Here is a 17,941-nt window from a genome sequence, read left to right as displayed (position 1 = left end):
TTTCTTGTCTTCTTTCTCTTTTTCTTTCATTCTTAATTATCTTTTTGTTTTTTGTCTAGCTCTACTGAACTTCTGATCTTTTCTTCTCACTTTCCTATCCTTTCCATCTTTTCCTCTTTGTTCTTCTTTATGTGACTTAACTCTTGTCCTGCACATCCTCAGATAAACCCGTAGTTAACCCGTAGACCCTATCCCCCATTGTGTACACACTTAATCCACAAACTTATTACTCAATTCAAAACCTCTGAGACTTAAATTCATTAATAGCAGTACTACCTCTTTATACCTATATAATATTTTAAGCATTTTTTTAAAGTTTTTCACATCTCCTCTATGTCCCTCCCTTTCTCTCAACATATTCATATTCCTCTATAAATAGATGGTCTTTTAATCTCTAAAATAACATTAATTTTTACGTTTCTATTTTTTTTCTGGTCTCTTTTCATTCCCCTTTCCCTTTCTTCTTTCTCTCTCTCTCTCTACTTGCATCCTACCCAACCTATTTCCTGCATTGTGATTAGGACATAGTTAACTCTCCCTGTGCCTCCCCACACCAATCTATTCCTATTTTTTACCCACATCTCTCCCTAACCCTAATAATTTCTGGTTTTCCAAATTCCTCTCTGCGGTTCGAAGCCCTTTAACATATAGTTGTTTGATGTCGAATAGATGTATCTGTTGAACTAGATTGTATCTGTAGACTATTGACTGTACAAATGCAAACTTTGGTTGATGGTTGCCTTAAGATAGTGTTCTAGCACAAAACTGGTGCTATCTTCATCTCAAATGGGCAGAGTAAGCCGGAAAAACACAAGAAAAATGGCAAATTCGGGTATCTCAATTCCCAATCTTGATAATCAGGGGTTAGAACAGATAATGAATAATCCAGAGGAGAGTTCCCAAGCAGCTCTACAAACACTGCTGGCAAACATGATAAATGAAAAGTTTGACAACGTACAAAGGACTCTGTATGAGCATGATAGGGAGAGAGAGGAGGCATCCCAGAAGTTTATACAGGAATATCATAAGCGTGAGGAAGCTACTCAAAAACTGATACAGGATTTGCGTGAACAACTTGAGAATACTCAAAGAGAAAGGGAGGAATGGCGTGAGCAGGCTGAGAACACTCAAAGAGATCTGCAGGAATCCCACGAATGGGAGGAAGCTAATCAAAGAGTAATACAGGAATTGAGAGACCAGGTAGAGAACACACAAAGATCACTAAAGGCATTCATGGAATCCATTAACAAAGAGCTGAAGGAAGTCAGGGAGACCACAAAGGGAATGCTGAATGGAACCCAACAGAAGGAATGGGAGCCCAAAGAAACCATAACCAATCAACTAAGTGATTTGAGGACAAACACTGAACACCAAATTAAGGAAGTAAAGAAATTCATACAAGACCTAAAACAGAGCTTCAACAAAGAACTTGAAGCCATCAAAGCTGACCAACTAGAAGGAAAAGAAATAAAAAACAAAGTAGAGAGTCTTGACAGCAGGTTAGACCATGCAGAAGATCGAATCTCAGAGATTAAAGACAGCCTAGATATTATAGAGAAAGAACATACAACCATCCAAGACAAGTCCAAGAAATATGATAGATCTATCCAACACCTGGAAGACACCATCAGAAGGCCTAATCTAAGGATAATGGGTGTAGAGGAGCACCTAGAAACAGAAGTTAATGGTCTAGGAAATTTGTTTAACAGGATCCTAGCAGAGAACTTCCCAAACATGCAAAAAGATAGGCCTGTCCAGATACAAGAAGCCTTTAGAACCCCAAATAGACCAGACCAGAATAGGACATCCCACCGCCACATTATAATCCACACAGGATCAACTCAGAACAAGGAAAAGATCCTTAAAGCTGTCAAGGAGAAAAGGGTAATCACTTATAAAGGGAAACCAATTAGAATCACCTCAGATTTCTCAGCAGAGACAATCAAAGCAAGAAGAGCCTGGAATGATGTATGCCATGCCCTAAAAACAAACAACTATCAACCAAGAATACTGTACCCAGCTAAACTCTCCTTCATAACTGAAGGCCAAATAAAAACCTTCCATAGCAAAGAAAAATTGAAACAATACATCTCCACCAAACCAGCCCTACAAAAGATTCTTAAAGATGTCCTACACATAGAAAACCAACAAGACCGCAATAAAGGCCAAGAAACTGCACCCAAACTGAGAATCCAAGAACCATAGGAAGAACCCAGTTTTTGCAGCCCCCAAGAAAGTAGATAACATGGCAGGAACTCCCAAATACCTCTCAGTCCTATCTCTTAATGTTAACGGACTGAACTCTCCAATTAAGCGACATAGACTGTCTAGTTGGATTAAAAAACAAGACCCTTCTATCTGCTGCCTGCAGGAGTCACATCTTGCCCGTAAAAACAAACACATTTTCAACGTTAAAGGCTGGAACAAAATCTACCAAGCAAACGGACCGCATAAACAGGCGGGAGTTGCAATCCTAATATCAGATAAAATAGACTTCAAATTAAAATTCGTGAGAAGAGATAAAGAAGGTCGCTACATACTAATTAAAGGATCTCTCCTTCAGGAGGATATTACAATTCTAAATATCTATTCGCCAAACAATGGAGCACCCAAATTTATCAAAGAAACACTACTTTCCCTCAAATCCCATATAGATCCAAAGACATTAATTGTTGGGGATTTTAACACACCACTCTCCCCACTAGATAGATCAACTCGGCAAAAAACTCAACAGAGAAACCGCAGATCTAAACAGCTGCATAGATCAACTAGACTTAACAGACATTTACTGAACATTTCACCCAGCAGCATCGGAATACACGTTTTTCTCAGCAGCACATGGAACGTTTTCTAAAATAGACCACATTTTAGGCCACAAAGCAAACTTGTCTAAATTCAGAAACATTGAAGTTATACCTTGCATTCTCTCTGACCACAAGGGAATAAAATTAGAACTCAACACCAAAAGCCACCAAAGAAAGTCTGGTATCACATGGAGGCTGAACAACACACTGCTGAATCATGAGTGGGTCATGGAAGAGATTAGAAAGGAAATTCAAATGTTCATGCTATTCAACAAAAATGAACACACAAAATACCAGCTCCTCTAGGACACAGCAAAGGCAGTACTCAGAGGCAAGTTTATAGCTCTGAGCTCCTACATCAACAAATTGGAGAGATCTGAAACTAACAATTTAATGACACATCTAAACCTCCTTGAAAAAGAGCAGCAAGATAAACCCCAATCCAGTAGACGGAAAGAAATAATAAAAATTAAATCAGAATTAAATGAATTAGAATCCAAAAAAACTATAGAAAGAATCAACAAAACAAAGAGTTGGTTCTTCGAAAAACTTAACAAAATTGACAGACCCTTAGCAAATCTTATCAGAAAAAGAAGAGAACACACCCAAATTAATAAACTCAGAGATGAGAATGGAAACATCACCACGGAAACAACCAAGATTCAGAACATTATAAGGGAATACTTCTCAAAACTTTATGCTAATAAGTTTAAGAACTTGACAGAAATGGACCTCTTCCTAGCAAATATTGACATGCCAAAACTAAACCAAGATGAGTTAAACCAGCTTAACAGGCCCATATCAAGTATTGAAATAGAAACAGCAATAAGAGACCTCCCAGCTAAGAAAAGTCCAGGACCAGATGGTTTTACAGCGGAATTTTACAAGGCCTTCAAAGCAGAGCTCACACCAATTCTCCTCCAACTCTTCAATGAAATTGAAAGAGAAAGCGCACTACCGAACACATTCTATGAAGCCATTATAACCCTCATCCCAAAACCAGGCAGGGACTCATCAAAGAAAGAGAACTATAGACCCATTTCTTTGATGAACATTGATGCAAAACTTCTCAACAAAATTTTGGCCAACCGACTTCAACAATTCATCCAAAAAATCATACACCACGATCAAACAGGATTCATTTCAGGGATGCAAAGCTGGTTCAATATACGCAAATCAATTAATATTATTCATCACATCAACAGGAGCAAGAATAAGAACCACATGGTTATCTCAATAGACGCAGAAAAAGCATTCGACAAGATCCAACACCCCTTTATGATGAAGGTTTTGGAAAAATTAGGAATCCATGGAACATTCCTCAATACAATAAAGGCTGTATATGACAAACCTACAGCCAGCATTATACTCAATGGTGAAAAACTAAAGCCATTTCCTCTTAACTCAGGGACAAGACAAGGATGCCCACTCTCTCCACTTCTCTGCAATCTAGTATTAGAATGCCTAGCTACAGCAATAAGACAAGATGCAGACATAAAGGGGATCCAAATAGGGAAAGAAGAAATAAAACTCTCCCTCTTTGCAGATGACATGATCTTGTATTTAAAGAATCCCATAGGCTCCACTCCCAAATTACTCAAGCTGATTCAAAACTTTGGCAAAGTAGCAGGTTATAAAATTAACCCCCAAAAATCAATGGCTTTTCTGTATGCCAACAATGAGAAAAGTGTGGCTGAAATTAGGAAAGCAACTCCATTTGTAATAGCCCCACAAAAAATAAAATACCTAGGAATTAACTTAACTAAAGAAGTGAAGGACCTCTATGATGAAAACTTTAAAATCTTGAAAAAGGAAATCAACACAGAACTTAAAAAATGGCAAAACCTCCCATGCTCCTGGATTGGAAAGATTAACATCGTGAAAATGGCAATACTTCCCAAGGCTATCTACAAATTCAACGCAATACCTATCAAAATTCCACCCTCATTCTTCAAGGAAATAGAAGAGGCAATCCAAAAATTCATATGGAACAATAAAAGACCCCGAATAGCAAAAACGCTCCTCAACGGAAAGAACACTGCTGGAGGAATATCAATACCAAATTTCAAACTCTACTATAAAGCCATAGTAATCAAAACAGCTTGGTACTGGCACAAGAACAGACCTCAGGACCAATGGAATAGAATTGAAAACCCAGAAATGAACCTACAGACCTATAGCCATCTAATCTTCGATAAGGGAGCTAAAACAATAGAATGGAAGACAGACAGCCTCTTCAGTAAATGGTGCTGGCAAAACTGGTTAACTACATGTAGAAAACTAAAGCTAGATCCTTATATATCACCATGCACCAGAATCAACTCCAAATGGATCAAAGACCTTGAACTCAAAGCAGACAGTCTGAAAACATTACAGGATGGAATAGGAGAAACCCTGGGTCTCCTTGGCTCAGGCCGAAATTTTCTGAATAGAGACCCGGAAACACAACAAATCAAAGAAAGGTTGGACAAATGGGATTGTATAAGGTTGCAGAGCTTCTGCAGGGCAAATGACATAGCTAGCAAGATCAATAGAAAACCCACGGACTGGGAGAAGATCTTTACTAGCCATACAACAGAAAAGGGTGTCATAGCTAAAATATACTTGGAACTCAAAAAATTAAACCACCCAACAACAAATCCTCAAAGAAACAACTGCCCAATAAGTAAGTGGGCGAAAGACTTAAAGAGAAGCTTCTCTGAAGAAGAAAGAAGGATGGCCAATAGACACATGAAGAAATGTTCAACATCCTTAGCCATAAAAGAAATGCAAATCAAAACAACATTGAGATATCACCTCACTCCAGTTAGAACAGCAAAAATCAAGAACTCTAACAACAACAGATGCTGGAGGGGATGTGGACAGAAAGGAACCTTACTTCATTGTTGGTGGGAATGTAAACTTGTTCAACCACTTTGGAAAGCAGTATGGAGGTTCCTCAAAAGACTCCACATAGAGCTCCCCAATGACCCAGCAATCCCACTTTTGGACATTTACCCAAATGATCACAAACAAGGCCACACTAAAGCTACCAGCACAACTATGTTTATTGCAGCATTATTTACCATAGCTAAGATATGGAACCAACCCAGATGCTCCTCAGTAGATGAATGGATCAAGAAGCTGTGGTATATATACACAATGGAATTCTATGCCTCCATCAGAAAGAATGACATTTCCCCATTTGTTAGGAAATGGAAAGACTTGGAAAAAATTATATTAAGTGAAGTAAGCCAGGCCCAAAGAAACATAGGTCCCATGGTTTCCCTTATTGGCAATATCTAGTATAGGTATGAGTCAAGCGGAAAAAGTCAGAGAATGTGATGTTAGGAAAACGAACCCTCAAATATGTATTTTAATGTTTCTGTTTCTTTCATGCATGTGTTTCTAACGCATTTATAAGATTATTTCTTTGTTGCTTTGTATGTCCCTCCCCCACAGTGTAACCCCCGCTTTCACTATATTTGATGTCAGTATAACATGTGGAGGAGACGGGGACAAACAAGTCGTTTAAGGATTCAGGTGGACCTGTTGCAACAAAGAGAAGTACAAAATGTCATGTCAAAACCAGCTTTACAATGTCGGTGGGGGGGGGGAGGGGGGGTATGATTGGGTGGGTTGGTGGGGGGAGGCTGGGAAGGGAGGTGAAGGGTAAACAAAGGAGGAGGCTGCAATGCTTGGTAAGAAATGTATGCATTATCCTGCCCATGTAATTGTAACCCCTCTGTACAGTATGTTCTCAAATAAAATAAAATTAAATTAAAAAAAAAAAGATTGACACTATAAAATGAAATTATAAAACGTTAAGTTGGAAAATTGTGTGCTAAGGGGTTTGCATTGGAACGTATAATTATGTAATGAGCAAAAAGTTTTCTAAAAAGTAATAGAATACAGTAAAATTCAGAAAAGTCCATGAAAACCATTTTAAACTATAATTGCATTAATCATTTTGCTCTGTGTAAAGAATGTTTATTTGAATATTTACAAGAAGAAATGCATAAGTGTTGTGCTGCTTTCTGTATCTCATGCTAATTTCACATACACAATTTGATTCTGTAGAACCTACTAGTACCTTTTGTTTTCCCCCTTTCTTCTCTTGTTGATCCTCTCCTCTCTACATTGTCCTTAATTGTTACAGATCTGTTTCAGGGATTTATCTTATTTGGGCTCAGACTTGGTAGTTAAATACATTTAGAATTTTATCTAATTATACTTTATTTCCCACTTTATTAGATTATAATTTTCAAAGTATTTCCTTATAATAATCATCTAAGTCACTGCTATTTGTTTATATCATCTTATCTACAATTTTATACAACTGAGTCTTCTATTTACTTTGTACAAGCTTTTGTTAATCTTTTTTGTAACTTTTTTGAATTTTTTTGTAAAAATACTGTACAGGAAGATTACAGTTACATGAGCAAGGTAATGAGTACATTTCCTGTCGAGTGTTGTTGCTCCTCCTTTGTTTTTTCCCATAGCATCCTTTTCTACAACTTCCACAATTATCCTCCCCTTCCCACCCCCTCCCCCCCATGGAAGTTGTAAAGTTTGTTTTCAACATAGTGGCTTGGATATCGCATTGTGGCAATGGGTCAACCTGTATCCATATTTAAGCATTTGTTGTTGCCCTTCCTCTACCCTATTAGAGAAATGTATATACCAGATGCAGGGCCCTGACATCAATACAGTGAAAACATGTTTATACTGTAGGGGAGGAAGATACAAAGAAAAAATCACGTGGTGCATAATAAATACATTAGAAACAATAGCAAGCAAGAAAAAAAATATTTGTGTCCCTATCTTGGGGTTCATTTCACTGAACATCATCTTATATGGTCATATGTACATAGCTTTTGAGCTTTTCTACTTGTCCTACACATGCACTAGTTATTGCAAATAAAGGATACCATGCGACCTATATTTTGGGGGGCCTGGCTTACTTCACTTAATAAATTTTTTCCAAGTCTTTATATTTCCTAACAAATGGGGAAATGTCATTCTTTCTGATGGAGACATAGAATTCCATTTTATATATATATATATATATATAATGGGATATATAATGGAATATATATAATGGAATATATACATATATATAATGGAATATATATATATAATGGAATATATATAATGGAATATATAATATATAATGGAATATATATATATATATATATATATATATATATCACATTTTCTTGTTGAATTTATCTACTGAGGGCATTCTGGGTGTCTGGGTTGGTTCCAAATCTTAGCTATGGTGAATAATACTGCAAAAAACATAGTTGTGCAGGTAGCCTTAGTATGGCCTTGTTGGTGATGGTTAGGGTAAGTGCCCAAAAGTAGGATTGTTGGGTCATAGAGGAGCTCTATGTGGAGTCTTTTGAGGAACCTCCATATTGCCTTCCAAAGTGGTTGAACAAGTTTGCACTCCCACCAACAATACAGTAGCGTTCCCTTCTGGCCACATCTCCTCCAGAATTTGTTGTTATTAGACTTCTTGATTATAGCCATTCTGACTGTGATGAGGTAGAATCTCAATGTTGTTTTGATTTGCATTTCTTTTATGGCTAGAGAGGTTGAGCATTTCTTCATGTGTCAATTGGTTATTCTTATTTCTTCTTCAGAGAAGTTTCTCTGTAAATCTTTAGCCCATTTATTTATTGGGAAGTTGTTTTGTTGAGGATTTGTTGTTGAGGGATTTAATATTTTGAGTTCCAAGTTTATGTTAGATATGACACTCTTGTCTTTTGTATGGATACTGAAGATCTCCCAACCTGTGGACTTTCTATTATCTTGCGAGCTATGTTCTTTTCCATGCACAAGCTCTGCAATTTCAAGCAATCCCATTTGTCCAAACTTTCTCCGATTTTTCATGTTTCTGGTTCTCTATATATACACAATGGAATTCTATACCTCCATCAGAATGACATTGCCCCATTTGTTAGGAAATGGGAAGACTTGGAAAAATTTATATTAAGTGAAGTAAGTCAGGCCCAAAGAAACATAGGTCTCATGGTTTCCCTTATTTGCAATAACTAGTGTATGTCTGAGTCAAGCAGAAAAGGTCAAATAAGTTGATGTTAGGAGAAATGAACCCTAAGATATGTATTCAAAATTTTTTTCTTTCATGCGATTGTTTATAACACATTTATAAGATTATTTCTTTGTTGCTTTGTATGTCCCTCTCCCACGGTATAACCCCTGCTTTCACTGTACTTGATGTCGGTATAATTTGTGGAGGTGAAGGGAAAAAACAAATCATTTAAATAGGGATATGGGTGGACCCATTGTAACAATGAGATGTACAAGTCGTTATGTCGAAAACGAACTTTACAACTTTGTTGGGGGGGGGCGGTCACGAGGAGGATGGAAAAGGATGGGAAGGGGAAACAAAGGAGTTGGCTACAATGCTTGATAAGAAATGTACTCATTATCTTGCCCATGTAATTGTAACCCTTCTGTACATTATTTTCACAATAAAAAAGAAAATTTTGGGCCTGTGCCAAGGAGACCTAGGGTTTCTCCTATTCCATCCTGTAATGTTTTCAGAGTGTCTGCTTTGACTCCGAGGTCTTTGATCCATTTGGAGTTGATTCTGGTGCAGGGTGATATATGAAGATCTAGTTTTTGTTTTCTACAAGCGATTAAACAATTTTGCCGGCACCATTTACTGAAGAGGTTGTCTTTCTCCTATGCTATTTTTTTTAAGCTCTATTATTGAAGATTAGTGGCTAAAGGTCTTTGGTTTCATTTTTAGGTTTTCAGTTCTATTCCATGGTTCCTCAAGTCTGTTCTTTTGCCAATACCAAGCTGTTTTGATTACTATGGCTTTGTAGTAGAGTTTGAAATTTCGTATTGATATTCCTCCAGAACTGTTCTTTCTGTTAAGGATCATTTTTGCTATTCGGGGTCTTTTATTGTTCCATATGAATTTTTGGATTGTGTCGTCTATTTCATTGAAGAATGAGGCTGGAATATTTATAGGTATCGCATTAAATTTGTAGATACCATTGGAAGTATTGCCATTTTCATGATGTTGATCCTTCCAATCCAGGAGAATGGGAGGTTTTTCAACTTCCTATGTTCTGCTTTGAATTCCATTTTCAGGTTTTTAAAGTTTTTACCATAGAGGTTCTTCACTTCTTTAGTTAACTCCAAGGTATTTTATTTTGGGGGGGGGCTATTACAAAAGGAGTTGCTTTCCTAATTTCAGCCACACGCTTATCATTGTTGACACACAGAAGAGCTATTGATTTTGTGAGGGTTCATTTTTTTTTATTTTATTTTATTTGTGAACATACTGTACAGAGGGGTTACAATTACATGGGCAAGATAATGCATACATTTCTTACCAAGCATTGCAGCCTTGAGGGTTCATTTTGTACCCTGCTACTTTGCCAAAGTTTTAAATCAGCTTGAGTAATTTGGGAGTGGAGTCCATCGTATTCTTTAAATACAAATCATGTCATCTGCAAAGAGGGAGAGTTTTACTTCACATTCCCTATTTGTATCCCCTTTATGTTTTCATCTTGTCTTATTGCTGTAGTTAGGCATTCTAATACTAAATTGAAGAGAAGTGGAGAGAGTGGATATCCTTGTCTCATTCCTCAGTTAAGAGGAAATGGCTTTAGTTTTTCACCAGTAAGTATAATGCTGGCTGTACATTTGTCATATATAACCTTTGTTGTATTGAGGAATATTCCCTGGATTCCTAATTTTTCCAGAACCTTCATCATAAAGGGGTGTTGGATCTTGTCAAATGCTTTTTCTGCATCTATTGAGATAACCATGTGGTTCTTATCCTTGCTCTTGTTGATGTGATGAATTATATTAATTGATTTGCATATACTGAACCAGCTTTGCATCCCTGAAATGAATCCTGTTTGATCTTGGTGTATGGTTTTTTGGATGAATTGTTGAAGTCGATTGGCCAAGAATTTGTTGAGAAGTTTTGCATCAATGTTCATCAAAGAAATGGGTCTATAGTTCTCTTTCTTTGATGAGTCCCTGCCTAGTTTTGGGATGAGGGTTATGACGACTTCATAGAATAAGTTCAGTAGTGAACTTTCTCTTTAAATTTCATTGAGGAGTGAGAGGTGTATTGGTGTGAGTTCTGCTTTGAAGGCCTTGTAGAATTCCACTGTAAATCTATCTGGTCTTGGCTTTTGTTAGATGGGAGGTCTCTTATTGCTGTTTCTATTTCAATGCTTGATATGGGCCTGTTAAGATGGTTTAACTCATCTTGGTTTAGTTTTGGCATGTTGATATTGTTAGGAAATCATCCATTTCTTCCAGATTCTCAAACTTATTAGCATAAAGGTTTGAGAAGTATTATCTTACAATGTTCGGAATATTGGTTGTTTCTGTGGTGATATTTCCATTCTCATCTCTGAGTTTCTTTGTTTGGGTGTGTTCTCTTCTTTTTCTCATAAGATTTACTAAGGGTCTGTCAATTTTGCTAATTTTTTCAAAGAACCAATTCTTTGTTTTGTTGATTCTATTTTTTTTATTCGAATTCATTCATTCTGAGTTAATTTTAATTATTTCTTTCCATCTACTGGATTGGGGTTTAGCTTGATGCTTTTTTTTCAAGGAGCTTCAGATGTCTCATTAAATTGTTGGTTTAAAATCTCTCCAATTGGTTGATGTAGGAACTTAGAAGTATAATTTTGCTTCTGAGTACTGTCTTTGCTGTGCCCCAGAAGAGCTTGTAATTTTGTGTTCATTTTTTTGACTATCCTGAACATTTGAATTTCCTTTCTAATCTCCTCCATGACCCACTGGTGGTTCTACAGTGTGTTGTTCAGCTTCCATGTGTTACAGGACTTTCTTTGGTGGCTTTTGGTGTTGGGTTGTAATTTTATTCCCTTGTGTTCTGAGAGACTGAAGGGCGTAACTTCAATTTTTCTGAATTTGGATAAGTTTGCTTTGTGGCCTAAAATGTGGTCTACTTTGGAAAATATTCCATGTGCTGCTTAGAATAACATGCATTCTGATGCTGCTGGGTGAAATATTCGGTAGATGTCTGTTAAATCTAGTGGATCTATGCAGTTATTTAGATCTGTCATTTCTTTCTTGAGTTTTTGCCGGGTTGATCTATCTAGTGGGGATAGTGATGTGTTAAAGTCCCCAACAATTAATGTCTTTGAATCTATGTGAGATTTGAGTGAAAGTAGTGCTTCTTGGATAAATTTGGTCCTTCATTGTTTGGTGAATCTATATTTAGAATTGTAATATCCCTCTTAAGGAGAGATCCCTTAATTAGTATGTAGTGACCTTTATCTATACTCACTAATTTTATTTGAAGTCTATTTTATCTAATATTTGGATTACAACTCCTGCTTGTTTATGGGGGCCATTTGCTTGGTAGGTTTTATTCCAGCCTTTTACTTTCTGAATATGTTTGTTTTTATGGGCAAGGTGTGACTCTTGGAGACAGCAGATAGTTCCTACTAGACAGTATATGTTGCTTGGAGAATTAAGTCCATTAATATTGAGAGTTAGGATTGAGAGGTGTATGGGAGTTCTTGCCATGTTATCCACCTTCTTGGTGATTGTGACAAGTGGCTTCTTCCTATGGTTCTTGGATTCTCAATTTGGGTGTGGTTTCTTGGCCTTTATTGTGGTCTTGTTAGTTTTCTATGTGTAGGACATCTTTAAGTATCTTTTGCATGGCTTATTTGGTGCAGATATATTGTTTCAGTTTTTTTTTTCTTTGCTATGGAAGGTTTTTATTTGACCTTCTATTATGAAGGACTGTTTAGCTGGATATAGTATTCTTAGTTGATAATTCTTTGTCTTTAGGGTGTGGTATACATCTTTCCAATCTCTTCTTGCTTTAATTGTCTCTGCTGAGAAATCTGAGGTGATTCAAATTGATCTTTATAGGTGATTGATCTTTTCTCCTTCACAGCTTTAAGGATCCTTTCCTTGGTCTGAATTGATACTGTGTGGACTATAATGTGACATTGGGATGTCCTGTTCTGGTCAGACATGTAAGGATAAAATGACTATCATTCTTGGAAACTGTAATGACAATCAATTTTTAAGTTAATTCCTGTATATGAGTGCAATTGGAGTGAAATGTAGAAAACAAAATATACTTAATGTTGTTACACTAAATTTGCAAACGAAGAAGAATAATAACTAGCTTTTGAGCTCTTGAGACACTAAAGGGCTTTTGTGGGAAATATTTTATTCCACTTTGCAGCAATACTTTAAGATCAGAGTCAAAGGCAAGGCCAGCATGATGTCACTCAAAATGCTGGGACTTTTGCCTGTGCTGCATTATCTCTGGCTAATAAAGCCCTCCTTCTGACAAGTGACACCCCCACCCCTTGGTGAAAAACAGAAGGAATCATTCTTGAAATGATTTGCAATTTTTTTTAATGTTTGCTGATAAAAGTATTGGAAAGCAGTAATAATGTGGAATTGCTTCAAAATTACCTAACTGGTGAGATAAGCCAAGCTGAAGGATTGATTACTTTTCTCCTTGGATCAAAATAGAAGACTTTCTGGGCAGTGGTGGCTCAGGCCTGTAATCTTAACTAGTCAGGAGGCTGAGTTCTGATGATCTTGGTTAAAAGCCAGCCTGGGCAGGAATGTCCATGAGACTCTTATCTCCAATTAACTACCAGAAAACAGGAAGTAGCACTCTAACTCAAGTGGTAGAATGTTCACCTTGATCTGAAGAGCACAAGGACAGTGTCTAGGTCCAGAGTTCAAGCACCACGCCCACATTCCACCCCCCAATAGAAGCCCTTTGAATATTGAACATTTTTGTTTTAACATTTTTGTTAGCCTTTGACTGCAATTTCCTAATTGTTCATACTTCAAGTGACCTTTTCTTTCCTTGAGAAAAATGGAAGTGTTTGCCCTATTTAGAACATTTTTATTTATTTCTATTAACATCAATTTATTTCTTACTTCCTTTGTCCCTTTTCAGACTGTGCTCATTTTGAATTTTTGGGTAGAACTCTTAGGAAATTAAAATGTAATACATATGTTTTACCTATCTATCTAATCGGCAAGAAGTGAAATTTTATGCTAACTGATCAATGTACTAAAATATTAAATTTCTGGTTTCTTAACATGTTTAGAAAAATGATAAGGAATTTCTCTTACCTGAGAAACAAAAATAGCCAGTTTGCACTTCTTATGAATGTGGTTGGATGTTTTATATCAACATATATAATGATGATATATAATCATATATGCTTTATATCAACAATTGCTCCTGAAGCCTAAAGGAGATATTGTTCCGAGGGGAAATGCTCTTTAATTGTCTTCTTGTTCAGGAAACAATATGATGATTTACTAAATAATGATTCTGTAAATGGCTCTCAAAAAGACATAACATGTAATTGTTTACACAGAGAAAAGGGTTCTTTGATCTCTGGTTTTAAAATAATGCTTCCAAAAACTGTTTCAAAAATGTTTGAAAAGAAATAATCCTTAAGACGGGAATCCTAAACATTATAACAGAGACTTTTTACTTATTAGGTTATAATTTAACATCCCAATGGACCAATTTTCTCATGCTCACAATATAAACCAATTTATATATGAAAAAGCAAACTATTATAATAAACCACAATAATATACAATCACAGCATACCTTACAAAATCTAGCAGGTGGATGAAGTCATATTCAAATACACTTCATGTTATTCTGTTCACATTATGCACTTGCTATTAAAAGGTAAATGAGTTTTGAGCTTTTGGAGAAATATTATAATAGAAATTCAAACAAAATATCACACATGTGAAGAAAACAAAATTATAAACTCTAAGATACGTCATCTCCAAGATGTATAAGTCATGTAACTTTGTGAAATATAGATAACTCATTTGACATTCATGTACCTAAATATATTCACATACACTGTGATATGTAATAAGTATATTACAGGCAGACACAAAAACCCACATATGTGTACAATGAACTACAATAATGGAGACAGTTAATATTGGCACAAAGGAAGCTAAAAATCAATTCTCCCTTTTTTGTCACATTCCTGGATGTTCCTTTTTGAGAGAGCCATATGAATGATCATTGATGTGAAAGATTTTTGGATGTATTGTAGAGAGAATATCAGTTCATTTTTATGAGATTTGAGTTAAGAAGTTAGTAGAGTGATTAAACATGATGATAAAAATTATTTTTAGTGAGCCACTTTTAAAGATGAGCAGGAAAGAAATATTACTAGATATGTGACTAAATATTTTGCTATTAAAAATCAAAAACAAAAACAAACAAAAATCATTCAGAAAAGTGGGATGAGTGATGATATCAAAAGACCGGCAGAAATAGAAAACCCAGTTTTTACCATCAAAAAAACTCAAATTTACTCTAAACCTTATTACCTGATTAAAAAAAATACATACAACAAAATTAATGAATCTGTTGTTAAAAGGAAAGAAGAGATAATGATGACCGAATGCTAACATGAAGAAACTGCCATTAACCAAAAGCTAAAGTTTATTCAATCTGTAATACAGTAAAGTCTTAATGGGATTATCAGTTTCCCAAAGAATTTAGTGGGAAAGTGGCAAATTAATTGACTAAATGGAACTTGACAAAAGGAAAAGATGCTAAACAAATGAGGATGGTCCTACAGGAATCAAACAAGTATTATATATTACAATAACTCCCCTGGTAATGGCTTCTATTTAGGTATTTAGTTTAAACATAAGCTTTTATGTTTTATTTTATTTTATTTTATTTTTTGTCAGTCATGGAGCTTGAGCTCTGGTCTGAGTGCTGTCCCTCAGCTCTTCTGCTCAAGGCTAGCACTCTACCACTTAAGCTACAGTGCCACTTCCAGTTTTCTGGTAGTTTATTGGAGATGAGTTTCAAGGACTTTCCTGCCAAGACTAGTTTGAGTCATGATCCTCAGATCTCAGCCTCCTGAGTTGCTAGGATTACAGGCATGAGCAACCAGGCTGGTTGAGTCTTTATGTTTTATTTGTTTTATTAATCTTGTAATAAGTTTAAAGTTACTTCTCACACTCTTAGGAATTGTAGCACACTAAAATCTAAATAATTACATATAAGTAGATTATTTAAGGTTAGACATTTTTCATGTTATATTTTACATTATCTTATTAAATACTCAATGTACCTATATATTATATCTATATGATATAGTTATGTATCGATATCTGTATATAGATTTCTCTATATTTTATATAATATATATCTACCTAAGATACTGAAAGAATTAAAAATGTAATAATTTAAAGAAGAAGAAGGTGGATTGTACAGAATTTTATAAAACCAGCAGAAGAGATCATTATATTAATTGAAGATTACACATTTTTCCAAGGGTTAAAGTTTTATATTATTAAGTATTTAATATACATGTATATATGTATAATGATTATTATATATATTCTGTATTTTATAATATATTATGTTGTTATTATATATTATTTTCATAATTTACATTATAATATATTATACATTATTATATACATTATGTATCATATATAATCTACATTTATACACAAATATATGTGATATGTTGCATCTAAATATATTCACAAAATACTGAAAATTGAAAAAATTATATTTTCAAGAGGAGAAAACTGAATTTTAAAGAATTTTATAAAATGAGTGTCACCTAATTAGTCTAAAAGTTGGATCTATTTCCAACACATTAGATTTATATCCTAGTCTTCAGCATATGCTCTTCTTGATTTAGGGATAATTTGATACTTGTGTCTAATGTGCACTTCTGTGTTCTGTTTTGTCATTTATCATATAATTGATTACTTTTAATCCTTCATGCATTTACAAAGATTACCTTGGCATTTTCATTGCCCAGAAGGCAATTCGTGTGTTTTCTCCTTGAGACTTCCCTGTGGACCTCAAGAAGGGCTTCAGCATATAGTGGAAGGATTAAAGTAGGTAACACTTGTGGCTTGCCTTACTTGGTGAAGCAGTTCATTTGAAAAGGTAAGAGGAAAAGCTTTCTACTACTTAGGAAGTATCTATTAGTCATAACTTGCTTACAAACTGAACTTATGCCATAAAGTATTAAAATCTAAGAAAGAGGATTCTACTTCAACTAAAAATTGCCTTCCAAATGGAGTCCTAGGACTACTAAGAGATCTAAACTTCATAATTTCATCATAACTAGAATCATGATAGACAAAGGTTGGGGAGTTTAGATGTTTTAGAAATGATATATTTCAACAGGAACACAATTTAGAATAAAATAAACTGAAGTATGCAAATCACTTTCTGGACTTCAAGTCAGATCAGTGAAAGTCAAGATCAAAGAAGTCAAAGTTCACCAGAAAAGATTTTACCACAAAAGTGTGAGTAACATATAGTTTACATTGGTTAATAAAGGCATGCTCATGGATAGAATGCACTGGCATCTACTTTTTTTTTTATGCTGGAACTGGGGCTGGAACTCAAGGCCTGGGGGCTGTCCCTGAGTATTTTTGCTCAAGGTTGGCACTCCAACACTTGAATCACAGCTCCACTGGCTTTTTGTTAATTAATTGAAGATAAGCTTATGAAGGATTTTCCTTCCAGGGCTGGCTTCAAGACACATTCCTCAGAACTCAGCCTCCTTATTTGCTAAGATTACAGGCATGAGCCACTGGAAGCAAGCTAATAAAAGCGCCTTTTTTTTTTTTTTTTTTTGCCTGTCCGGGAGCCTGAACTCGGCCTGGATGCTGTCTCTCAGCTCTTCAGTTCAAGGCTAGTGCTTTGCTTTTAATCCTACATTTATAAAACTGAGCCACAGCGCCACTTCAGTCTTTTTCTGATTATGTGGTGCTGAGCAATCAAACCCAGGGCCTCATGCATGCAAGGCAAGCATACTATCACTGAGCCACCTTCCAATACAAGTGCTTTTATCTAGTGTTTTTCATACTGAGTGTAAATCAGTTGTTGGTTTCTACATCCATCTCAGCTCTGTGTCCAGCAGATACCTTGTCCTGGCAAGGTAGTTTGGTGTGTGACATGTAGGAGGAAAAATGAAATCCATCATCATGAATCTGTATTTGGAAATTTGCTTGTTTTGTGGAGAGGGACTTAAAGTGTGGAGACTAAACCCATGACTTCACATATGTAAGATAAACTCTACTAGCCTCCAACTCAGCCCAAATTCTTAAAA

This window comes from Dipodomys spectabilis, unplaced genomic scaffold, assembly GCF_019054845.1.
Source record: "Dipodomys spectabilis isolate Male_0828 unplaced genomic scaffold, ASM1905484v1 ptg000030l, whole genome shotgun sequence".
Taxonomy (NCBI): Eukaryota; Metazoa; Chordata; class Mammalia; order Rodentia; family Heteromyidae; genus Dipodomys; species Dipodomys spectabilis.
The sequence above is the reverse complement of the archived record's forward strand: the minus strand, read 5'-3'. Positions refer to the sequence as shown.